Below are 26,378 nucleotides of genomic sequence, written 5' to 3' on the forward strand. Positions count from 1 at the left end.
TAGGATGGGCAGATGTCCATCTCTGAAGGACAAGTGTATGGGTTTTTTGTACATCAGCAATGGTCTCATACTTACATGTGGATCGTTAATTACTATTTTTAAACTTATTGATTTCAAATTCCACCATTTCTAATGGTGGGATTCAAACCTTTCTCAATGGTTGAGTTTTTGGATACGTACTGTAGTAATACCACTCGGCCATCACCTCACCTCCTCAATGGTTGCCCATCCCTGAACACTGACAGGGCATCGTGAAGCTAAACCCGTTCTTCTGACACAATTGTTTGATCTTGATACCTTCCTGAACTATGGTGATATCACTCAGTCTCTCTCCATGTGGTGTCCCTTCATGTGTGGGTGTAATTGCTGCCTCTGTCATTGTCTCTCACTCAGAATCTCCAGATCCTGAGCCAACAGAATTCTCCACTCCAGTGAGACGCAGCAGTACAGGCCAGGGATGGAAACTGAGATTTTCCAGATCCCTGTGGGACACAGTGCCATTTTCTATGTGTAACCCTCACAGGATCAGTCTAATTTAACATTCTGTCCATCTCTCTGTCTCCTACATGTACTCGGGATGGTCCTGACTCAATAGACTTCCCAACTGCTGGGTGTCTCGTCCACCACCTCATTGAACATGGTTGGTCAGCCAGAGAGACAAGGAGCAGGGGGATCTGGAGCCTTCAATAAATCCTGGAGTGAGGTAAGATTACTCACAGTGCACAGAGCAGAGAGCAATGAGAGGGCTCCAAACATCAGCTAACAGGACATGACATAGATACAGTGCTGGAGAGGGAGCACAATACAGACACACCCCAGGCTCAATCCCTACCCATAGTGTAAGGTCTGTTGTACTAAGACTAACCACACTGCAACACTGATTCTATGTCATATCTTGGTTACCAATGTCTTCAATAATTTTTTAAATCCTATAACAGTTGCTATCTTTGTAACCTCCTCCCTTCCTTATAGTCACTTCACTAATTTCAAAAGGTACTGCATTCCAGCCTACCATTCCTATCGCTGTAACTTGCCTCAATGTCTACAACATGTCTTATCTCATTAGCCTCCTCTTCTTTAACTGGATACAGAGTCATGTAGCACGGAAACAGAACCTTCACTCCAACTCATCAATACTGACCATGATTCTTATACTAAACGTGTCGCATTTGCCCGCGTTTGGCCCTTATCTCTTCAAACCTTCTCCTCTCCATGTATCTCCCCAAATGTCTTTTCCATGTTGTAATTGTACACGTTTCTCCATGTGACCCTGGCAGTCTGTTCCGTCCATGTACCACCCACTGTGGATAATGTTGCCCCTCAGCTCCCTCTTTAAATCCTTGCTCTCTCACCTCCTGTTTATACCGTCTAGTTTTGGACTCACCTACCCTTGGCTTTTCACCTTACTGAGGCCCCGCATGGTTTTATAAACCTTTATAAGGTCAATCCGTAGCCTCCTCTGCCTAAGGCAAATATTTAGGACAATGTTACAAATGTCTCCATTTCACCTCAAAGCTCTGGACAATGAAGGAAAGTGCGAGAAATACTGCTTTCCCCACCCTGTCCAATTGCAATGTCACTTTCAAGGAACAATGTAACTGCACCCCTTGGTCTCTCTCTGTTCGACAACACTGTCCAGGGCCAAACCACTAACTGTGTTAGTCCTCCCTGGTTTGTCTCAACAAAACCCAACACCATACGTCAACTGTATCTTTCATTCCTTGATCCACTGGCCCCGTTGTTCAAGAGCCCCTTTGATAACCATATTCACTGCACACGACGCTATTAATTTGATCATCTGCAAACTTACTAACAATGACTCTTATATTCTCAGTCAAATCGTTTATGTAGATGATACATATCAGTGGACCCAGCCCCGATCCTTATAGCACTCCGCTGGTCACAGGCCTCCAGTCTGAACAACAACCCCCTTCCACCACCCTCTGTCTCCTACTATCAAGCCAATTTTGTATCCAGTTGGCTAGCTCGCCCTGATTCCATGTGATCTAACCTTCTGAACCAGTATATCATGCTAAACCCTGTCAAAGGTCCTGCTGACGTTGGTGTAGACAATGTATGGTCACCATTTCAACAAAAGCAATCAAGTTAAAGAGACCTGACTTTGTGCTGACTAGCTTTTATCAATCCTGGCCTTTGCAAATGCATGTAACTCCTGCCTGGCAGAATCACTTCCACAACCAACCCATCACTGACATCTAGCTAATTGGTCTTTAGTTCCCTAGCATTCCATCATAGCGTTTCTCAAAAAAATGGACCAAAACTATATTCTTGTCATTGTTGTACAGCATGGAAACAGACCTTACAGTTGGTAGAAAACATAATCTCAAACTAAATCCATCCCAGCTGCCTGGTGCTGGCCCATATCCCTCCAAAGATTTCATATTCACGTACTTATCAAAATGTCTGAAAAACGTTGTTATTGTACCCACATCCACCACTTCCTCAAAAACATCATTCCACGCTCAAACCGCCCTCTGTGTAATAATTTGACCCTCATGTCATTCTTTTGAAGATCTCTCTCCTCTAACCTTAAAAATGTGGCCCCTTCTCTTGATACTCCCCCATCCTGGGGAAATTGCAGCTACCGTTAACTCTATCTGTATCTCTCATTATCTTATAAACTTCTATAAGGTCACCTCTCAATCTCCAGGCTCCTGTGAAAAACGACTCAGCATATCCTGCCATGTTTCAGAACTCAAGCCTTCCAGCAACATTCTGGTATATCTCTTCTGAACCCCTTGCAGCAGAGTGTTGCAGAAGAGGCCTCACCAATATCAGTACAATCTCAACATGACGTCCCAAATCCTACACTCAATGGACTGAGCAATAGTCAATCATGCCAAGCACTGCCTTATCCATCCTGTGATGCAAGCTTCAAGAATTATGTACCCAGAATTCGCTCTGCTCTGAAACACTAACCGAGGCCCTAACATTAATTGTATAAGCTCTACCCTTGTTTGTTGTACCAAATTTATTAGGTTGCATTTATTCAAATTGAATTCCTTCTACAGTTTTTCAGCCTATTCACTCATCAAGATCCCTTTGTAATCTTAGAAAACCTCCTTCACTGTCAACTATTCCACCCTCCAAACTTCCAGCCCATCTCACATGGCTGTCAATTGTACAAATACCTTTGCTCGGGGCTCCACAATTTCTTCCCTAGCATCGCCTGTCTTACAGTTAATCAGGTTCTGGGTCTATCCATACCTTTGTGTTATAAAGCTTCCAGCACCACCTCTTCTATAACATGCCTCTTTTCAAGTCATAGAGATGTACAGCATGGAAATAGACCCTTCGGTCCCACTCATCCATGCTGACCAGAAGATCGAAATAAATCCATCTCATTTACCTGCATTTGGCCCATGTACCACTAAACCATGACAATTCATATTCCCATCCAGATACCTGTTCAATGTTGTCATAGTATCAGTATCTGTTACATTCTCTCTCAGTTCATTTCATACACGCATCGCCTTATGCATAAAAAAAACTGTTCCTTCGGTCCCTTTTAACTCTTTCCCCTCTAAACTTAAACTTATGTCCTGTAGGTTTGGACTACCCAATCCCTGGGAAAAGGCCTTGAACGTTTACCCTATCCATACCCCTCATGTTTATATAAACATCTGTCAGGTCACCCCTCAGTCTCCGATGCTCCAGGGAAACTCACCCCAGCTTATTCAGCAACAACCCTTGCAACATCTTGTCAATCTTTTCTGAGCACTTTCCAGTTTCACAACATCATTCCTAGAGCAGGGAGGCTGGAATTGCAGAGAACTCCATTTGTGGTCTAACGTATTACTTTTGTTCCCTGAGTTCCCCAGTCTTTGTCCACATTAAGTTGTGGAGTGAAAAGGTTGTTTAGGGTCTTAGTAAATATCCTACAGTTCCACGCATCACTTGCCTCATTGATCTTTAAGGGCCCTTATTTTGTCTCGAGTTACTCTTTTACTCAATATATTTATACAATCACTTTTGGATTCTCCTTATCCTCCTCTGCCGAGGCTATTTCATGTACCCTTTCTGCATTCCTAATTTCCACCCACAGTGTGTTCCTACAGCCCCTGTGATCCTCATGGATTCCCTTGATCCAGCTTGCTATACCTGACATGTGCCTCCTTTTCCTTCACCCTTGACCAGACCCTCAGTAGACAGCCAGTGTTTCCTAATGCTGTCAGCATTGACCTGCACACAAACAGGAACATGCTGGCGCTGATCGCTCAATTTATCTCCCTTTTAAAATATTCTCACTTGCCAGACTTCCCTTTCCCTGTAAATAGACTCCCCAATCACCTTTTGAAAGTTCCTGGTTAAGACTATCGAGATTGATCTGGCCCCATTTTATAATTTGAACTTGTGGACCAGGCCTGTACTTTTCCCTAGCTATTTTCAAACTAATAGAACTGTGGTCACTTTGGCTAAATGCTTTCCGACTAACGCTTCAGTCCCTTTCCCTACCTTATTTCCCAAGGGGAGGTCAGGTTTTGCCGTTTCTCTTTTCAGGCCATTTACATATTGATTGGGAGATTCTGGAACACAATTACCAAGTTCCTCCCTTGCAAATGCTGAACACTGGTTCTCCCAGTCTAGGTTTGGAAAGCTCCAAAACCCCTACCATAACCGCCCTATTATTATGATTGGTATTTGAGATCTCCCGACATATTTGGAACATAGAACATAGAACAGCACAGAACAGGCCCTTCAGCCCACGATGTTGTGCCGACCACGGATCCTCATGTATGCACCCTCAAATTTCTGTGACCATATGCATGTCCAGTCGTCTCTTAAATGTCCCCAATGACCTTGCTTCCACAACTGCTGCTGGCAACGCATTCCATGCTCTCACAACTCTGTGTAAAGAACCCGCCTCTGACATCCCCTCTATACTTTCCTCCAACCAGCTTAAAACTATGACCCCTCGTGTTAGTCATTTCTGTCCTGGGGTATAGTCTCTGGCTATCGACTCTATCTATGCCTCTCATTATCTTGTATACATCAATTAGGTTCCCTCTCCTCCTCCTTTTCTCCAATGATAAAAGTCCGAGCTCAGTCAACCTCTCTTCATAAGATAAGCCCTCCAGTCCAGGCAGAATCCTGGTAAACCTCCTCTGAACCCTCTCCAAAGCATCCATATCTTTCCTATAATAGGGCGACCAGAACTGGACACAATATTCCAAATGCGGTCTAACCAAAGTTTTATAGAGCTGCAACAAGATCTCACGACTCTTACACTCAATCCCCCGGTTAATGAAAGCCAAAACACCATAGGCTTTCTTAACAACTCTGTCTACTTGGGTGGCCACTTTAAGGGATCTATGTACCTGCACACCAAGATCCCTCTGTTCCTCGACACTGCCAAGAATCCTATCCTTAATCCTGTACTCAGCTTTAAAATTCGACCTTCCAAAATGCATCACCTTGCATTTATCCAGGTTGAACTTCATCTGCCACCTCTCAGCCCACCTCTGCATCGTGTCAATGTCCCGCTGCACCCTACAACAGCCCTCTATACTGTCAACGACACCTCCAACGTTTGTGTCATCTGCAAACTTGCTGACCCATCCTTCAATCCCCTCACCCAAGTCTTTAATAAAAATTACAAACAGTAGAGGCCCAAGGACAGAGCCCTGGAGAACACCCACTCACTTCCAGGCAGAGTATTTTCCTTCTACTACCACTCGCTGTCTTCTGTTGGCCAGCCAATTCTGTATCCAGACAGCTAAGTTCCCCTGTATCCCATTCCTCCTGACCTTCTGAATGGGCCTACCATGGGGAACCTTATCAAATGCCTTACTGAAGTCCATATACACCACATCCACAGCTCGACCCTCATCAACTTTTCTCGTCACGTCCTCAAAAAACTCGATAAGGTTTGTGAGGCCTGACCTACCCCTCTCAAAGCTGTGTTTACTGCATTTAATCAAGCCATGCTCTTCCAGATGGTCATAAATCCTATCCCTCAGAATCCTTTCTAACACCTTGCAGACGACAGACGTGAGACTGACTGGTCTGTAATTGCCGGCGATTTCCCTATTTCCTTTCTTTAAGAGAGGAATTACATTTGCCTCTCTCCAGTCCTCAGGTACGACTCCAGTGGAGAGCGAGGATGAAAAGATCTTCGCAAATGGCAAAGCAATTGCATTTCTCGTTTCCCAAAGCAGCCGAGGACAAATCTCGTCCTGGCCTGGTGACTTCTTAATCTTAATGTTTGACAACATTTTCAGCACATCAGCTTCCTCTATCTCTATCCATTCCAGCATTCACTACAAAGTTAGTTTCTTTCCTAAAGTCAGAACAAAAACTTAATTTAGAGCTTCCCCTACCTCCTCAGACTCCACACACAAATTCCCTATGCTATTCCTGATCGGCCCTACTCTTTCTTTGACCATTCTCTTATTCCTCACATAAGTGTAAAAATACCTTTGCGTTCTCCCTAATCCATTCTGCCAAGCCTTTCTCGTGCCCCCTCCTGGCTCTCCTCAGACCATTTTTGAGCTCCTCAGTTTCTCATATTTGTTCCTCAGTCTCCCACTGATTTTAGGCGTCAGCAGTACGGTTGTGTCAAAGTGATGACCATTCTCATTTCTCAGTTCCACTAACATAGCTTCACTGGGCGATCCCACAGGAACATCCTCTCCAAGTACTGCTGTGATGATTCATGCAATCAAAACCCACCACCACACATCCTCTCTTGCCTCCCCTTCGATGCTTCCTGCAGTCCCTCTACCTTGAAACAACGAGTTGCCAGTCCAGCCCCTCCCGCAGCTGTGTTTCTGTAATATCTATAATCTCTCAGTCTGATGTTCCAGTCCATGCCCTGAGTTCATCTTCCTTAGCTGTCAGGCCCTTTGCATTGAAATACATGTAATTTAATAACCAGTTTCCCCCCATTCCCTGCTATGTTCTTGCCTGCATTGTCTTTTGAAATCACTCTCTTTAACTCGTGTACCAGCCTCCATCTTTTTTCTGGCCTTACGACTGTTTAAGGTCTAACACCCTGCAAGACTAGGTTATATCCTCTCAAGCAGCTCTCGCAATTCACTCCACCAGGATATGGGTCCCTCTCCTGTTCCCAGTTGAGGTGCCTTTCCCACCCTGTCTCCCTGTGCTGACACCTTCAGGGATCTATGGACTTGTCCACCAAGGTTCCTGTATTCCTCAGTACTCCACAAGGACCTACCTTTTATTATGTCTGTTCTTCTCTTATCGTACCTCCCACAGTGTATTACCTCACTTCAATCCGAACTAAACTCTGCTTAGATTATCATCCGATCGACATTGGACCGCAGACGGAGACCATCCTCCTCACTGTGAACAACACCCTCACCTTTCATGTCACCTGCAAACCGACTAATGATACCTTCTGCTTTCACATCCGAGTTATTAATGTTCAATGGTTCCTGCACAGTTCCCTGTGGTACATCCACTGGTGACAGTATGCTATCCACCAATTTTGCATCCAATTTGCCAACTTGCCTTGGAACCCAGTCCTTTTGGACCAGCCTTCCATGTTGGATCTTGTTTAAGGACTTATTCAAGTCCATGTAAACCACATCATCTGCACTGCCTTCATCAATATACTTAAGCACCATTTCAAAAAAAACTGAACTGAATTCCTCAGACAGTATCTTCCTCTGCCAAATTCGTGATGACTAAACCGAATTGATCGTTACCTTTGCAAGTGTTGATTCATCCTCACAATTGTTTCCAATAATTTCCCTTCTCCCCTGCTGTCAGACTATCTGCTCTGTAATTACCTGGCCTATCCCTGATGCCCTTCTTGAACAAAGGAACCACATTAGTGATCCTCCAGTCATTCAGCACTTCACCTGTGTCCAGCAAAGTATTATATATATCCACCAGGGCCCCAACAATCTCTGGATAATTAGCATGGGGTCAAAGAATGCTGGTCCAGGCAGTGACACCCACATCCCATGAAACAATAAAGAAAAACACATATGTCCCTCCTTACCTCTGACACACACCTCACAGCTGCAGCAATCCTTCCTGGCTTTGTAACACTATTCAGGTCTGGACCACTCTCTGTAACCCTCTCACCACCTCCAGCACCTTCACCTCTCCCTGTTCCTATGGTGTCATTAAACCCTGACAATGATTCCCCTTCCCACAGCCCTCCCTCTGCTATGAGACCCTTTACAATCCCTTCAAAACTAACTCCTAAAACACTCTCTCATTTCAGGATTTTAAGTACTTTGTGGTGATCTTCTCAGCCCGATAATCTAATATGATCCATTTTGTCCTGAGTGAGGGACCGGTGGGGATTTCTTGCTGAGGTTTGGTCTGTTTCAGTGGAATGACCGTTTGAGTGTTTTACACTGTTCCTTCAAATGTTTTCCACTGTTCATTTACAGACACATGTTTCAGTCTGTTCAGCCTGTTTACCTTGGTCAGTTCTCCTCTCAAACTCATGTCATTGTCTATTTTTGTTTCTAGTTGTCGTTTGTCCTTTCTGTGATTCACTTTAAAACTTTATATTTCTTTAAACTGCACTTTATCACAATTTCCCAGAGGATCTCTCCAAGTGACATTACTCATTCACGAAGTGTCATCACACAACTGTCGCTCTGCTATAGTTATGTCTCTGGCCAGTTGCACAATGTGTTAATCAAAGAAACACCGAAAGAAAATCTCCGAAATCCTCTTCCAATATCACTCTTGTCAGTGTGATTGTCCCAGATTATGCAATGTTGACGCTTCACAAAATTTTCACAGTGCCTTTATTAAAAATTCCATTGAATAACTGCTTATTGCAGTTCGGTGGTCTAAAACCGTTCTGCTGCTTGTGTCCCTGGCAAGTCGTAGACAGAATTTAAATTCAGACACGCTCTACTTCATGATCTGAGACCCAATGCTTTCTTTGTCAGGCCTTTGTTATCCATTATTGTTAGTGTTACCCATTTTGCCTGAGTTGTGAACCATTGAATATTTATGTTCCACCTATTGTTCACCCTGTAACCATAATTCCCTGGTGATAAATCTCTTTTATCTCTGTGTCACAAATCCATCTACCTTGATACAGAGACTTTGTCCATTAAAATAAAACATAGTTTACTCTTTCCCACAACTTCCTGTCACAAATCGATTTGCTGATGTACAGTTTTAGTTAAACTTTGTCCCATCTGTTTTCTTCTGTTGTCTGTGGTCACATTCCCATGCTGCTCTGATGCTTCACCTTTTCTCGTTGGATTTGGAGAGCTCCTTTCACCTGAACCCCGTCCCTGCGTCCTCTCTGTCCGTTTAAAACCCTGTCCATAAACCTACCGATGTGATTGGCCAGCACACTGGTTCCAGCACGGTTCCAATGGAACAATCTGAATGGATTTTTTTAAAAATCAGGTATGGGATGTGGGTATCTCTGGCTGACTAGCCTTTATTGCCCATCCCTTGCTGCCCTTGAGCTAAGCAGTTGGCTCGCCCAGTTCGGAGGGCAATTGAGAGGCAAACACTTTGCTGTGGGTATGTCCTGCAGACCACATGAGAATGAACTGTTGTCTTTCTCTGAAAGTCAAGTGTTTGGATTTTTATCAATACTTATTTAGGAATTGTTAATTCCAATTTTTAAAAAAGTATATTCATTTAAAATTCCACCATTTCATATCGTGGTATTCAAATCTGCCTCCCCTGAACATTAGCTGAGGTTTGGGACACATGCTCTAGCAATAATACCACTAGGCCATCACTTCGCCTGCTCACTGGTTGCTCATTCCTGACCAGTTATACCAGTGCATCATGAAGCAAAATCCATTCTTCCGACACAATTGTGTGATCCTGCCAACTTCCTGCACTCTAGTGCTATCACTCAGTCTCTCTCCATGTGGTATCCCTCACTGTGAGGTCTAATTGCTGCCTCTGTCAGCGCCTCTCAGTTTTGCATCTACTGCAGATCCTGAGCCAACGGAATTTTCCACTCCAGAGAGACGCAGCAGCACTAGCCATAGATGGACACTGGGATTTTTCAGATCTCTGTGGAACCCAGTGCCATTGTCCACATGTAACCTTGACTGCATCAGTTTAATTTCCCATTCTGTCTATCTCTCTATCTCCTGTAGGTACTCAGGAAGTTCCTGACTCAATAGACTTCCCAACTGCTGGGTGTATCGTCCATCGCCACATTGAAGATGGTCGGTCAGCCAGAGAGACAAAGGGAAGGGAGATCTGTAGTCTTCAATAAATCCTGCAGTGAGGTAAGATCACTCACAGTGCACAGAGCAGAGGGCAGTGAGAGGGCTCCAAACATCGGAAAACAAGACATGACATGGATATAGTGCCGGAGGGGGAGCACAGTACAGACATACCCAGGCTCAGTCACTACCCTGACTGTAAGTTTTGTTGTACTAAGTCGGCACCAAGGGTGGCACAGTTATCAATCCAGGCCTGTACTGTCTTAGCGAGCATCAGTACAACAGAGGGGAAAGCAGGCTTCCCATAAGTGGGTTGTAATGTTGACTGGGAACTTTCTGTATTGTGCTGTCCCTCCAACACTGTACCTATGTCATGTCTTGTGGACCAAATATCTGACATCTCCCACATATCTGTTGCTCAAATTCCTGCTGACTGCTGAGTACCTGCAGTACAGTCATAACAAACTGATGACACATTCTCATTTCTCAATTGCACTATTACAGCTTCACTGAGTGATCGCCAGGAATATCCTCTCTCAATTCTGCAGTGATGTTTTCACTGATCAAAACATCCACTCCTCTTCCTCCTCCTCCTCAAATGCCTCTCCTTCTCTTCTTCCTATAGCATCTGTACCCCAGAACATTAAGTTGCTTGGCCTATCCTTCCCTCAGCTGTACCTCTGTAATTCCTGTGATATCCCAGTCCCATGTTCCTATCCATGCCATGCATTCATCTGCCTTTCCTGTCAGACATTTTATATCAAAGTAAATGCAGCTTAATACATCAGTTTTCCCTCATCGCCTGCTGTGCTCTTGCCTGCCTTGTCAATTGAAATTACTGTCTTGAAATTCTGATCCAGCCTCAACCTTCAGACTGTAGCCTGAGACCATCCCCCTCACTGTGGACAACACCCTCACCTTTCATGTCATCTGCAAACCTACTAATGATACCTTCTGCTTTCACATCCAACTCAATAATGTACATAATAAACAGCAACGGTTGCTGCACAGATCGCTGTTGTACACCCACTGGGCAAAGGCTTTTCACAAAACCAATCCTCCACCAATTTTGGATCCAATTTGCCAACTTGCTTTGGATCCCATGGGCTCTTCCCTTCAGGATGAGCCCTCCATGTGGGACCTTGTCAAAGACCTTAATGAACTCCATGGAACGCACATCATCTGCACTGCCCTCATCAATATTTTTAATTGTAATTTCAAAGAAAAATTAGCTGAATTCATCAGACAGGATCTTCTCCAACAAATCCGTACTGAGTATCCCTAATCGATCCCTACCTTTCCAATTATTGATTCAAACTGACACTCACAATTGTTTCCAATAATTTCCCTCACACTGATGTTGGGTTATGTACTCTAAATACCTGGCCTATCCCTGCTGCCCTTCTTGAGTTTCACCTGTGGCCAGCAAAGTATTACATTTCTCTGCCAGGGCCCCAGCAATCTGCTCCCTCACCTTCCACAGAAGCCTGAGACACATTTCATTGGGCACTGGGGATTTCTCTACCTTTTATGCCTGTGAAAACATTTAATACCTCCTCCTTATTGATTTTAACATGTTCTGGGACCTCACCATCCCACTTAAATCCCTGGCTACAATGTCTTTTTCCTGTGTGAATACAGATGGGAAGTATTCAATTGAAGACCTCACCTACTTCCTCTGGCTCCATGCACAGATTGTCCCTTTGGTTTCTAACAGGCCCCACTCTTTCCTCATTAGTCCTCTTACTCGAACGCGCTGATAAAATACCTTGTGACTTTTTCTCAATCATATCTGCTAAATATATTTCTTGTCTATTGTCTATTTTTATTTCTTTCATTTTCAACAATCCTCTTTCACTCACTGAAATTTTGAAGAGCTTCACCCGTTTTTATTGCATTGTACTTTCTTTATGAAACTCACAATATCGCTGAATCAGTGTTTGCTGGACATGTGGCCTTTACTATTCACTCAACAGGAATACGCTGGCCCTGAATTCTCACTGTATCACTTTAAAATACTCCCACTTTCCAAATATAGGCCCAACTGCAGGTCGGTCCTCACAGTCTCTGTCGAATGATACTGATAGGAGATACTGATACTATTGATACTGATAGGTGACTCCATTGTGAGGAAGACAAGCAGGAGACTGTGTAGCTGCAGAAGTGTCCCCAGGATGGTCTGCCCCCTCCCGGTACCAGGGTCAAGAATATCTCTGAGCAGTTGCAGAACATTTTGAAGGGGAAGCATGAACAGCCAGAGGTCATTGTGCAATTGGTACACATGCCATAGTTAAACAAAGAGAATGGGTCTTGTGAAATGTGCACAGGTAGTTTGAATGGATTCGATTTGCTACATTATAGAAACAGGCCCTTTGGCCCAACAAGTCCACACCAACACACCAAAGAGTAACTCACCCAGACGCATTCCGCTCCCCTATATTTACCCTTGACTAATGCACCTGACACTATGGGCAATTTTGCGTGGGCAATTCACCTAACCTGTACATCTTTGGATTTTGGGAGGAAACCGGAGCACCCGGAGGAATCCCACGCTGTTTGGTAAGAAGTTAAAAAGCAAGACCTCAGGGGGAGGGATTTCCCGATTACTCCCAGTACCGTGTGCCAGTGAGGATAGAAATAGAAAGATAGGCCAGACGGATATGTGATTGAGGAGCTGCTGTAGTAGGCAGGCTTGTGAGTTCTTGGATCATTGGGACCTCTTCTGGTGTAGAGATGTCAGGTTGGACTTGAAGCAGAGGGGCACCAGCATCCCTGTGGGGTGATTTGTTCCGTTACCCTGGAGGGTTTAAACTAGTTTGGCAGGGCGTAGGGACTCTGAATAAGAGAGGGACCATCGACTTGTCAGGGGAAAATACATCAGCCTTATAGAACAAGTTTCCTATTCAGGATATCCAGGTACACAGTCAAGGCAGGGGAAAGACTTCTGGTTTAAAGGACATTTATTTCAACTCACGAGGCCTGACTGGTAAGGCAAATGGGCTCAGAGCATGAATTAGCTCTGAGGACTGGGATATTATAGCCATATCAGAAACATGGCTGAGAGAAGAGCAGGACTGGCAGCTCAGTGTTCCAGGATAATGAAACTACAGGAGTGATAGAAGGACAAGTATGTGAGGGGTGAAGAGGGAAATTTGTCCTTTTGATAAGGGAAGACATAGCCACAGTGTTCAGAGAGGATACTCTTAAGTGGTCATCAAATGAGGTCACATGATTAGAAGTTAGATAAAAGGGGGGGGGGGGTGATGTCTTTGTTGAGACTGTATTGTCGACTGTTGTAGACCCAACAGATACCAGAGGAGCAGATGTATAGAGAGATTGCAGATAACTATAAGAATAATAGAGGAGTGCAGGCTGGAGATTTTAATATTCCCTGAATTGACTGGACCAGCCAGAGTATAAAAGACCTGGAAGGAGAGCAATTTTTCAAATGTGTCCAAGGAAGGTTCCTAAATCAATATGCAGAGGGCCCTACTCTACTCAGGCAGGTGCAACACTGGACCTCCCCTCAGAAAACGAGGTCGGGCAAGTGACTGAAGTGTCATTCAGAGAGCACTTTGGGTCCAGTGCCCACAACTGTCTTCGTTTTAACATAGTTATGGAAAAGGATCAGCAGGTCCACAGATTGAAGAGGAAAACTGGAACAGGACCCGGTTTGGGGCCATTCTGCAGGATCTGGCCAGCGTCAATGCCGTGCATTTAAAATTGCACAACGCCCAGTTATAATCCAACACGCTTTGGAAGCGCTGGTGATCACTGTAACAGATGAAAGGCTTAAACTAAGTTTTTTTGATATTATATTCCATGACACTGCCATCCTGTTGCAATAAATTCTGTACCTTAGGATTGTGCTCCACAACCAACTGATGAAGAAGCAGTGCTCTGAAAGCTAGTGCTTTCAAATAAATCAGTTGGACTGGAAACAGAGTGTTGGGTGATTTTTAACTTTGTCCATCCCCAGTCCGACACCGGCACCTCCACATTATGATTCGAATGGATTGGGTGAGTCTGTTTGAAGGAGAAGGAACAACTGGCAAATGAGAGGCTTTTCAAAATGTGATCTCAAGAATCCAGGACCAGTATGCCCCAGTGGGGTAAAGGGAAAAGCTGTCAGGGTTAGGGATCCTTGGCTATTGAGGGATAATAAGGCCCTGGACTTGAAATGAAGACTGCATGTATTGGGTTTAAGATTTCAGTATCTACATAAACTCTTCTATTCTTAAAGACACGATCAATCTATGGAGACCCCACAATCCTCTAAGTCTCTGTAACACTCCCAATCTGCAGAGTCATTCTAATGCCTGTGACTCTTCCGATCCGGTTCCTACAAGACCCTCAATCTGTGTGATATCTTCCCGTTGCCAGCACCCACCCTGTCAATGTAAGCTCCTCCAGTGTCTCCAAATATCTACTCATTCCCATAATATTCTCCAGCTCTTACATGTGTAAACATCACCCTCCCCTACAACTCTTCCCAGTTTGACCAAACTGGAGGAGGTTACTAATGCTCCCTAATCTGGGAAACTGTCTCCAACCAAAATTGCTGTCTTTATCACTTGGAGAATCTGTCTGATTCCACACCCTCTTTATCTAAATAACCTGCAGATCCTAAGCCTTCCTGTCTCTATAAACATCTTCAACCACGATTACCCTTCATATGTCACTTTGTGGGTCTGTACAACCCATTTTATCTCTGTACTCAGCTTCATTCACCTGAAACATTCCTGTCTGTGTAAAACACCCCATGCTACCAATGTTCTTATCCTTGTAAACTGATCCATCCCCCCCAACCTCCCCAGCCTACAGCTCTCCACATTTCTGTAACCTCCTATTGCTCTATGCTCCTCCCTGTGAAACCACCACCAGTCCCCACAACCCTCTGTCTCTGTTACCTCATACAACCTTAGCAACGCCTCCTCTTCGTGTCTCTTCATTCAGACCCCATCCTCTCCAGCTTCCCGAAACCTCTTCCTGCCATCATAACCCTCGCTATTTAGATCATAGAATAGGACAGCCCAGTACAAGCCTTTCGCCCTTGATATTGTGCTGACCTTTTATCCTACTCTGAAGACTAAACTAACCTACGTACCCTACATTTTGCTATAATCACTGTGCCTATGCAAGAGTTGCTTAGATGTCCGTAATGTGTCGGAATCTACTACCACGGCTGGCAGTCCATTCCATGCACCCACCACACTCTGTGTAAATAACGTACCTTTGATATCTAAGCTAAATCTTTCGCCAATTACCTTAAAAATATGTCCCCTTGTGATAGCCATTTTGCCATGGGAAGTTGTCTCTGGTTATCCACGCGATCGATGCCTCTCATTACCTTGTGCACATCTATCATGTCGCCATTCTTCCTTGTTCACTCCGATCTGAAAAGCCTGAGCTTCCACAACCTACCTTCAATGGACATGCCCTCCAGTCCAGACAGCATCTTGCTAAGTATCCTCTGTCCTGTCATTATAGGAAGGATGTGGAAGCTTTAATGAGGTGAACAGAACTGTTCACAGTATTCCAAGTGTGCTGTAACTGGGGCTCTATAGAGCTGCAGCAAAACCCTGGATCTCTTAAACTCACACCCCCGCTAATGAAAGCCGACACACCATACGCCTTCTTAACACCCTCTCAAATTGAGTAGTAACTTCAGGGACACACTGTTCATGCACACTGCAAAATATCCTGCCTTTAACCATGTAAAGTTGTGTTTTCTGCAGAATCCTGCAACCTGAAACCATCCCTATCTTTGTAACTTCCTCCAGTCCCGACAACACTCATAAACTGTGAAACCTCCTCAAGTCCCTGTATTCCTAATGCCTGCAAAATGCTCCAGGCCCTATATACCTCCCTAACATTGCAGAGGAAGGAAGAGTTGTAGAGTCCGGGCCATGTTACAGAGGTAGGAAGGGCTGCAGAAACTGGATGATGGTACAAACATGGGGAGGGACGTGGATCCTGTAGGAGTGTAGAGGGAGCAAGATTCATAGATCCTGCAAGATGGAACTAAGAATGGATTATGGAAACTGATGGATGTTATGATTTGAACCACAGATCATTTTTGATTGGACCATTCAGCCCCTCTTAGAGTCAAAGAGATGTACAGCATGGAAACAGACCCTTCGGTCCAACTCGTCCATGCTGACCAGATATCCCAACCCAATCTAGTCCCACCTACCAGCATCTGGCCCATATTCTTGCAAACCCTTCCTATTCATACACCCATCCAGATGCCTTTGTATCAGCCTCCACCACTTCCTCTGGCAGCTCATTCCATACACGTAGCACCCTCCGCGGGAAAAAGAATGCTCCGTAAGTCTTTTTTATATATTTCCCCTCTAACCATAAACCTATGGCTTCCAGTTATGGACTGCCACATTGAAGGGTAAAGACTTTGTCTCTTTACCCTCTCCATGCCCCTCATAATTTTATAAACCGCTATAAGGTCACCCCTCATAATTTTGTAAACTTCTATAAGGTCACCCCTCAGCCTCGAGACTCCAGGGAAAACAGCCCCAGCCTGTTCAACCTCTCTCTATAGCTCAACCCCTCCAATCCTGGCAACATCCTTGTAAATCTTTTCTGAACCCTTTCAAGTTTCACAACATCTTTCCGATAGGAAGGTCACCAGAATTGCACGCAATGTTCCAAAAGCGACCTAACCAATGTCCTGTACAGCCACAACATGATCTCCCAACTCCTGTACTCAATACTCTGATCAATAAAAGAAAGCATACCAAACGCCTTCTTCACTATCCTACCTATCTGTGACTCTGCTTTCAAGGAGCTATGTACCTGCACTCCAATTTCCCTATGTTCAGCAACACTCGTCAGGCCTTACCATTAAGTGTATAAGTCCAGCAAAGGTTTGCTTTTGCAAAATGCAGCACTCGCATTTATCTGAATTAATCTTCACCTGCCATTTCTCAGCCGATTGGCCCATCTGTTCAAGATCCCATTGTAATTGGATGTAACCTCTTTCACCGAAAACTACACCTACAATTTTGTTGTCAACTGAACACTTACAAACGATACCTCTTATGCTCACATCCAAATCATTGATGTAAACAATGCAAAGTATTGGACCCAGCACCGATCCTTGTGGCATTCCACTGGTCACAGGCCTCCAGTTTGAAAACCAACCCTCCCCCACCACCCTCTGTCTTCAACCTTTGAGCCAATTCTGTGCCAATTAGCTAGTTCTCCCTGTATTCCGTGAGATCTAACCTTGCTAACCAGTCTCCCATGGGGAACCTTGTTGAACGCCTGACTGAAGTCCATATAGATCACATCGACCGCTCTGCTCTCATCAATCCTCTATGTTACTTCTTCAAACATCTCAATCAAGTTTGAGAGACATGATTTCTCACTCAATGTTAACTATCCCTAATCAGTGCTTGCCTTTCCAAATACATGTATATCCTGTCCCTTACGATTCCCTCCAACAGCTTGCCCACCGATGTCAGGCTCAACAGTCTAAAGTTTCCTGGATTTTCTTTACTGCCTTCCTTAAATAGTAGCAACACGATAGCCAACCTCCAGTCTCCTAGTTCTGATGTCCTGTTTCTAGAGATCTTTACCGGAATGGGTGAGCACAGCTTCAAATTGCCAGGCTGTGAGATGTGAATTCCGTTGTGAATCTATTTGCCCGTTCTGTCTGTGTGCCTGATACTGACCTGGTGGTGCTCTGGTAGAAAGCACTCTCCGTAACATCCAGATTTATGTTACTGACCAGAGCTCACCTCGTCAAAGCCTTCATTAGGAATGTTCTTTATTTTAATATTTTTAAATGGCAGTTTTGTGAGATGCAGGAATTGAGGAGTTGTCATATTTGAAAGACTGAAACTTTTGTCATTGACCCTGACCCATGCAATGTGGATTCGTGGATTCTGTTGTTCTCTGCAGACTATCACTCAGAGGATTGTATCAACAGGGAATCTGAGTGCAGATGGTCTTTGCCTGGAAGAGTGTGAATTTGCCAGTTTATGTCGGCTAGGACACAATGTTTCTGGTAATGTACAAATGTGTAAATACTTCACTGACTGGTTCAGGGGTGAGTGCACTGGCCTCTGAGCACCAGGAACTGGGAAACCTCATGCTGTTTGTATGTGGGGCTTGGCACCAGACTGGGTGAGAGCAGCTCCCTGAGTAAATGACAGGTATGGAGCTTGGGATCCTCCTGCTGTGTTTGACCTTGTGCCATATCGTTATCTCCCTCTCATGAGTTTGCGTGACATGTTCTCCAGTCCTGACAGTGTCCACTCCCTGTAAACCCTTCCAGCTATTGAACATCTCCCTGCTCTCTCACTCCCTCCCTTCCAAACCTGGCCTTCGTCTCATATCTCCTGCAGTCACATACAACTTTGCTCTTTGTTATCGTATTGCTTTCCTTTGAGCTGTGGGGGTTCAAACCTGAAGTAGGTTTGGGCCATTGGGAGAAAAAGACAACTCCCTCTTCTCCATCTTTATCAAACAGAGTCTTGTTGTCTGCCTCTCTCCCATAAGGAGAAGGAAGCATCCTTTCAGCATCCACCTGTCCATTCCCCTGAGGATCTGTACATTTTGTTGAGGAAGAATGTCCTCCTGATGACCCTCAGTGGCACAGCACTGAAGTGACATGTTTATGTTCTATAATTTTTGCGTTCTATACCTTTTGCTCTGTCCCTCCATCATTCTGAAGCCTCCCCCAGTCTGGACAGTGCTCCAAACCACTAATTACTGAGAATTCGTTAACCCTCTATCTCCGTAAACTCCCCACATTCCTACAATCCTCCTTGTCTGTGAGAACCCCTCCAGCTTCGACAATCCAGCCAAATTATTGCGTCTCCTCCAGCCCTCACCATCTCCGTATGCTCCAGTTACTACATTTCTCCTTGCATCTGTAAACCCCTCAAGCCCCGCCAAATCTACCTATCTTTCTAAAGTCCAACAGTTCCAAAAACCATATATCTACGTGGAACTTCCACCAGAGACCACTGGCCACGATATCTCTGTAATCACCTGCGCATCTCTCTATCTCTGTTCCCAGCTTCAGTCCCTATAACTCTACTTCATGTACAACATCAGCAAGTCTCTGCAATCCTCCTGAACTGTGGAACCTCCAAAAGACCTTACAATTCTATCTCAGTCTCTGACTGCCTGAAGTGATTTGAAACTTTGGCAATTAAAGCCAGAGAATCAGAGAGATGTACAGCATGGAAACAGGCCCTTCGGTCCAACTCGTCCTTGACAATCCAGTCGCACCAATCAGCACCATCTCCCTCTAAACCCTTCCTATTCATGTACCCATCCAGATGCCTTTTAAGTGTTGCAATTGTACTAGCCTCCACCACTTCTTCTGGCAGCTCATTCCAAACACGTACCACCCCCTGTGTGAAAACGTTGCTCCTTAGGTCTCTTTTATATCTTTCCCCTCTCACCCTAAACCTATGCCTTCTAGTTCTGGACACCCGACTCCAGGGAAAATACTTTGCCTATTTACCCTATCCATGCCCCTCATGATTTTATCAACCTCTATAAGGTCACCCCTCAACCTCTGATGCTCCAGGGAAAGCAGCCCCACACGGTTCAGCCTCTCCCTGTCGCTCAAATCCTCCACCCATGGCAAAATCCTTTTAAATCTTTTCTGAACCCATTCAAGTTTCACAATATCCTTCCGATAAGAAGGAGACCAGAATTGTACACGGTATTCCAAAAGTAGCCTAACAATGTCCTGTACAGCCGCAACATGACCTCCCAACTCCTGTGCTCAATACTCTGACCAATAAAGGAATGCATACCAAGTGCCTTCTTTGCTATCCTATCGACCTGTGACTCTACTTTCAAGGACCTCTATTTCATTTGAAAAATTGGATCAACAGATGGAGTAGCCTGAGGTCTTGTGGGTAAAACTAGTTCAGTCTAAGCTATTAGGCAGAGCCAGTGAGGTATTTGCAGCGCTGTATCATGAGTGGTCAAGAGATTATGCACATGTCAAACAGGCTATTTTATGTGCTTACGGGTTAGTACCAGAAGCATAACGACAGTGGTTCAGAAACATAAAGAAGGAACCAGGACAGACTTATGTGGAGTTCTAAAGTACTAAACATATTAATCTTTCTGCAACATCTTCAGTCTCCATGCCCCTCCCTATCATGGTGAGCTGCTCCAACCCACCCCCCCCCCCCCCACAAGCTTTCCTGCCTGTGTACACCATCAAGTAGATACAACCCTTCTGATTTCTGTCGTGTCCTGCAGACCCGTTTTTGTGAATTCTGCCAATCACTAAAACTCTCCCTCTCTATGTAAATACCTCCAGTCTTTACAATCCCCTTTACTTTGCAGCCCCCACCAGACCCGAAAGCCATCGCTATCTGTGAAATCTCCTTCAAGTCTATATCTTCCATCGTGTTGAAAACTGCTCTCACCATTGCAACCCCCATTATTTCCAAACGTTGTTGAGACTCTAAAACCGTTCCTATCAGTTTAATCTCCTCCACTGCATACAACACTCCCAGTCTGTGTAATCTCTTCAATTCCTTCAGTTCCTATATACCTATGTATTGGTGTGACTGCTGTGTGGCCATTGTATCCTTGTTTATATCTTCAGAAGGCTCTGCTCGATGTCGCACATCCTATGCTCATAAGTGAATCTGGTCTCTCACAAGCCTCTCTATGACTCTCTCGTCCAGTCTCTACAAGCTTCCCTATCACTGTAGTAACTTGCAGCATGCACAGCACTCACTCTCTCTTTGAACTACATTCGAGAGCATAAAATCATCTCTCCTTTCAAGTTTATTCAGTCCACAACTTCCTCCCTATCCCTGCAACATTCTCCAGTCTATATCATCTTCCATGTTCTTGCAACATTCTCCAGTCCATACCACCCTCCCTTTCTCTGTAATATTTTCCAGTCCATACCATCCTCCCTATCACTGTGATATTCTCCAGATCCCACAACTGTTACTAAATGTACCACATCCTGGAATCATGCGAATGTTTCTACACCCTGATCAGTATCGTCCATGTAACGATCCACAACCCTATACACGTCCCTATCTCTGGAACTTAATCAAAGACACTTCATCTCTCTAACTTCCTTCAAACAACAAAATGTTTTCTCCTTGAACGTTCGCTAGCAACTGCAACTCTGCTTAACCCTGCAACATCATTGTACTCCCAAACATCTCTCGAACTCTTATGACCTCTATCCATCCCGCAAAGGCCCTCTCTCAGTGACACGCGCCATGCGTTTGCAACAAGGCAGATGGAATGACAGCATTAACTGAAGGGAACAGATATGATCGAACTGTTATTGTGGAGATGTGGCTGCAGAATGACCATGACAGCAATGTGATTATTGAGGGATTGTAGCGATTTAGGCAGGATCAGTTAAAAAAAAACAAACAAGGTCCTGTTTTGTTGTGAAGAAAGGACGCAGTCAGCGCATTAGTGAGACAGCCAATTTAATCTGGGAATCAAAATATAGAGTCATGTTGAATGGACAACTTTCAAAGAGCAAGGAAAATCTGGAAGATCAAATCACAATCCATGGAATCAATGGTCATTGGTAAGTTGGATACAATATCTTCTTGGTGATAGTAGACAGAGGCATGTGCAATAGTGAATTTTTGATTGGACGTCTGTGGCCAATGATGTTTTGCAAGGATCAGTGCTGCGATATCTGTTTGTAATTTATCTCTGTGAATAAGATGAAAAGGTCAGCAGTTTGATTAGTAATTTTGCAGACAACATTTGGAAAGGCATGTAATGATTAGGGATAGTTAGGGGAATTGTGGATAGTGAGGAAGACTTTTAAAGGTTGCAGCGGTGTGTAGATCAGCTGGAACGCTGGGAAGAGATGTGGCAAATCGAATTTCATCGGGACAGGTGTGAAGTGATGTATGTACGAAGTCAAATGGAAGAGAGAAGTACACTAATTGACTAATTGGAAACATTGATAAAACAGGCGACATTGGATGCAAATCCGTAGCTCCCTGAAAATAACAACACAGCAGAATGTGGTTGCAAAGGAGGCGTATGGCATGCTTCCTGTCATTGGTCACAGTATTGAGTACACACATTTGCATGTCATGTTGTGACTGAATGAAACTTCATTCGGCCATATTTGGTATGTTGTGTGTAGGTCTCATCGCCACACTATAGAAGGATGTGGATGCTTTGGGGAGCGTGCAACAGAGGGTTACCAGAATGTTGCCTGGATGAGAATGTGTTTACTGTAAGGAGTTTAGACAGAGTTGGATTGTCTTGAGAGAGTATCGGCAACTGAGGGGTGACTTGGTACAGATATATAGCATTAGGAGAGGCATGGATAGCCTCCTGCTGGCCGACTGTCACCTACAGGACGAACAGCGGGCGGGCAAGGGAACGTGGAAACTGAACACTAAGCTGTTGACCCCGGGAAACATCGAACAGCTCAAGAGGGATTACACAGGTTGGAGAACCGTGAAGCCCCTCTTTGAGTCTCCAGCGGACTGGTGGGAAACAGTAAAAGGGAACATCAAGAGGTTCTTTATCCTCAAAGGTGTCCAGGAGGCGAGAGAGAGGCGGGGAAAACTGTCCCAGCTCCAGGAAAGTATGCAGAACCTGCTCCTGCTGCAGACGATGGGGGTCGATGTCACGGAGGACCTCAAGGAGGTGAAGGGCCAGCAAGCCTCGCTCTTTGCCTCGGAGGCCTCCAGGATAATCTTTCGGTCCAGGGTCCGCTCGGTGGAGCAGGACGAGATGTGCTCACGTTTCTTCTTCCAGAAGGTGCACAAAGAGAGCTCCGTGCTCAGCAGCCAGAAGAAAGAAGATGGCTCGGTAACGTCATCTCAGGCTGACGTCATGAGGATCAGCAAATCCTTCTACGCCAGCCTGTATGACTCGAAGCCAACCGACAGCGCGGCCTCCCAGTCGTTCCTGTCCTCTATCACGGAGGTCCTAGATGACGGAACACGAGAGAGGCTGGACTAGCCGCTATCTCTGGATGAACTGACCAAGGCCCTCGAGTCCTTCAAAAAGAATAAAACTCCCGGAAGCGACGGCTTACCGGTCGAGATTTATTCCGCTCTTTGGGACTTGATCGGCCAGGACCTGCTGGAGGTGTATGTCAGTATGCTTCGGGCAGGTACCATGAGTGAATCCATGAGGAAAGGTATCATCACCCTCATCTACAAGCGGAAGGGGGAGAGGGAGGAAATTAGAAATTGGAGAGCGATCTCACTGTTAAATGCAGACTACAAAATCTTGTCAAAGGTCATCGCCAACCGGGTCAGGTCTGCTCTGGGATCGGTGATCCACCCGGACCAAACCTGTGCTGTACCGGGCAGGAAGATCTCTGAGAGTCTTGCACTCCTGAGGGATACGATCGCCTACGTGCAGGACAGGGGGGTGGACACCTGCCTCATCAGCCTGGACCAGGAGAAAGCCTTTGATAGGATATCGCATACATATATGAGGGATGTCCTCTCCAAAATGGGCTTTGGGGAGGGAATCGGAAATTGGATCAGACTGCTCTACACCAACATTGTCAGTGCAGTCTCAAATCAATGGGTGGGAATCAGATAGCTTCCCTGTAAGATCTGGAGTCAGGCAGGGATGCCCCCTCTCACCCGCCTTGTTTGTGTGTTGCATAGAGCCATTTGCCGAATCCATCAGGAAGGATGTGAGCCTGAGAGGGGTGACTATTTCTGGCAGCGGGGGCCTGCAGGTTAAGGCCTCCCTGTACATGGATGACGTCGCTGTTTTCTGCTCGGATCCAATGTCCGTGCACAGACTTGTGTGCATCTGTGACCAGTTCGAACGGGCCTCGGGGGCCAAGGTAAACCGAGGCAAGAGCGAGGCCATGCTCTTCGGGAACTGGGCCGACCAATCTTCTATCCCCTTCACCGTCAGGACTGACCACCTGAAGGTGCTGGGTATTTGGTTCGGGGGGGGGGGCTGGGGAGTGCGCCAAGACCTGGGAGGAGCGGATCAGGAAGATGAGACAGAAACTAGGCAGATGGGGGCAACGGTCGCTCTCCATCGTGACCGTTCCATCTCCTGGTCATCAGGTGTGAGGTACTCTCAGTATTGCTATATGTGGCACAGGTCTGGCCTATCCCCAGGACCTGTGCTGCTGCAGTCACCCGGGCCATCTTCCAATTCATTTGGAGATCAAAGATGGACCAGGTCTGAAGAGACTCAATGTACAAAGACCGGTGCAATGGGGGAAAAAACACACCCAATGCCACCCTCACCCTGATGGCCACCTTAGTGTGTGGCTGCATCAAGCTGTGCGTGGATCCCCGGTACGCAAACACCAAGTGTCACTACGTACTGAGGTTCTACCTGTCCCCGGTGTTGCAAAGGATGGGCCTGGCCTCGCTGCCGCGGAACGCTCCGAGTAGTTGGACCGTTCCGTATCACCTGTCCTTCGTGGAGACATTTATGAGGAAAAACACCTTTGACCACAAGTCCATCAGGAAGTGGTCAGCACGTAGTGTCCTTGAGACCCTTCGGGAAAAGGAGAGGGCGGGTCCTGTCGAGCGGTTCCATGAGCAGACTGTCAAAGCCATTTGGCAGAATGCCTCATCGCCAGAACTTTCCAACAAGCACCAAGACATGGCTCGGCTGGTGGTGAGAAGGGCTCTGCCTGTGAGATCCTTCATGCGCGCCCGGACTCTCTGCCGCACCGCACGCTGCCCTCGAAGTGGCTGCGGGGGGGACGAGACTGTCACACACCTCCTTCTGGAATGTGCCTATGCAGAGGAAGTCTGGAGAGGAATGCAGTGGTGTTTGTCGAGGTTCATCCCGAGCAGCGCTGTGACGCGGGACTCCGTGCTCTACGGCCTGTTCCCCGGGACTCACACCGAGACGAACATTAACTGCGCCTGGAGGATCATCAGTGAAGGACGCTCTCTGGGCGGTCCGAAACCTGTTAATCTTCCAGCTGAAGGAGTTGACCCCGACCGAGTGTTGCAGACTGGCACATTCCAAGGTCCAAGACTACATGTTGAGGGACGCGCTGAAGCTTGGGGCAGCTGCCGCCAAGGCGCGGTGGGGAAAGACCACCATGTAAGATCGGCCTGCCTAAAGAAGAACAGGGGGCCCATGCGGACGTTTTTTGGGCTCTGCTGATGCGTCAGCCAAATATATGTACAAGATTGAGAAATGCACAGACCTGTATATGACAAGAATAAATTCGAATCTGTGTTTGTAAATGTGGACATATGTATGGCATGACCAAATGTACAGACCATCAAATCATTTTATGAATAAAGTATATTTTGAAATTTAAAAAAATGGATAGTGGAGGAACTTTGGAGCAGAGTTGATGACCCGAAGTCTGTGCTTTGATTTTCTGTTCTTATCAGGACAGGTGTCGAGTTGCGAGTCATCAGAGCTAGTGCAGAGATCATCGCTGGATCGTAATTGGACATTGGAGGATCGTTTGGTTGTGCTGACCTGCTCAATGGTGGATCTTCATGCTGGCTTCAGCCTAACGCCAATTCAGGGACCAGCCAACCTCAGAGCTATGGCCACAACAGCTGCCCCAGCCCTGGGCAGGGGGTTCGAAACACAGTCAGGGTGACTGTGAAGAAGATTGAGGATCGTACACCACTCGACTGCACCTTGTTTATTAAGAAGATACTGTTGGGATGCTGTGGGTTCGCTGCAGCGGACGTGTACTGCCTGTAGGATTTCCCTGGGGAAGGGGATGTGACCTTCAGAAGTGTGAAGCAGTGCAAACAGCTCCTGAAGGTCTTCAAGGAGAAGGAAGGGGAGCCGCTGTTTTCCATCTTGTCGGTGACCCCATTGTGTGTGCTTCCTGCACAGAGGAATCGGGTTGTTACAATCCATATGTACAGCCCAATGTTTCAGTGGCCGATGTCCTGACCTTCCTGGGAAGATATGTCCAAGTTGAGGGAGATGCCACTGATGTGATCGACCCCTTTGGGATCTGGACCAGTAAGAGGCAGGTCAGGGCAACTCTGAGGGCCGATGATACTGGGAACATCCTCCTCCCACCCTCGAGCTTCGCAATTGGAGGGAGCAGAAGCTACCTGACATATGCAGGGCAGCCGAAAGTGTGCCGAACCTGCGGGAAGTCGGGACACGTGGCGGCGGATTGCAAACTGACCATCTGCAGGAACTGCAAACAGGAGGGTCACTTGACGAAGGACTGTCAGGAAGAAAAGAGCTGCAACCTGTGCGGAGAGACGGGCCATATGTATAAGA

The 26,378-nt window shown here is 45.9% G+C and overlaps 1 long non-coding RNA gene across 1 annotated transcript; it reads left to right on the plus strand.

The window, feature by feature from the left end:
• The first annotated feature begins 600 nt into the window (after positions 1-600).
• Positions 601-26,378, plus strand: LOC140493396 (uncharacterized). The gene is made up of 3 exons (XR_011963663.1): positions 601-703; positions 10,089-10,223; positions 25,514-26,378. It is a non-coding gene; the product is annotated as an uncharacterized lncRNA (long non-coding RNA).

The sequence above is a fragment of the Chiloscyllium punctatum genome, chromosome 22 (assembly GCF_047496795.1).
Source record: "Chiloscyllium punctatum isolate Juve2018m chromosome 22, sChiPun1.3, whole genome shotgun sequence".
NCBI classification, from domain to species: Eukaryota; Metazoa; Chordata; class Chondrichthyes; order Orectolobiformes; family Hemiscylliidae; genus Chiloscyllium; species Chiloscyllium punctatum.